The following is a 916-nucleotide window of genomic DNA, read 5'->3' as shown; positions in this document are numbered from 1 at the left end:
AATGAAAATAAAATATTTTTCATTGACCAAAAAGAAAAAAAAATCAAGTACGTGTATCCAAATACATTAAGTAGTTCACATTAATACTCGGATACATCCAGATACAGATTAGTCAAATACTTCAAAAGAAAAACTATATTCATTTTCAGGTTACAATATATTAAACGAAAGATCTTTATCGTATTTGAGAAAATTTCTAATTGAAATGTAAACATAGATGTTTAAAAACATATCAGTTTACATCCCCATATATGTTGGAAATATTAGTTGTTTAGGCAAAAACGAAAATTAGTTTGAACAGTTAATAATTATCAGATAATGGTAGGTTAATATTATAACACAAATATAAGAAATAATTCAAACGAAAATAAGTAAAGGTTAGAAATACGGCCTGATGATCGAGGCGTGCAAGGCACTGTCCCAAGAATCTAATTGCCCCCTCTCGTACAGGGCTACGCGGCAATAGTTCTCGGAGATACAACGATCCTCGGTCAGACGACCTCCTTCTCGTCGGCACGAGCTTCAAGAAGGATTTGCGAATTCTTCTCAACTTTCAGGGAACTAACAAAATGTAATAGAAAGAAGAGAATTTTGAAGAGATGAGAAAAGTGAAGCTCAGTTTTCAGTATGTGTTTTTAGCCCTCGCAGATATGATTTTTTATAGAAGCGAAAACGTAATAGCCGTTTTTAATTACCGTTTTAATTCTTCTGAAAAATTTGCTTCCTTTTTAATTCTCCTAAACATAGCCGTTTTAATTTTTAATTCTCCTAGCCGTTTTGTTTTAATTATCCAGAAGAGAAGATCCACATTAATCATGTTTTTAATTGTTTCAATTAGCAAAAAATAAAAATAAAAATATAGCAGGTTAAAAGCCCAATAATCTGGAGTTGCATTCGTGTCTGCCGGTCGTGGGCG

Source organism: Asparagus officinalis, unplaced genomic scaffold (genome assembly GCF_001876935.1).
Source record: "Asparagus officinalis unplaced genomic scaffold, Aspof.V1 AsparagusV1_Un435, whole genome shotgun sequence".
Classification (NCBI taxonomy): Eukaryota; Viridiplantae; Streptophyta; class Magnoliopsida; order Asparagales; family Asparagaceae; genus Asparagus; species Asparagus officinalis.
Note: the sequence above shows the minus strand (reverse complement) of the source record.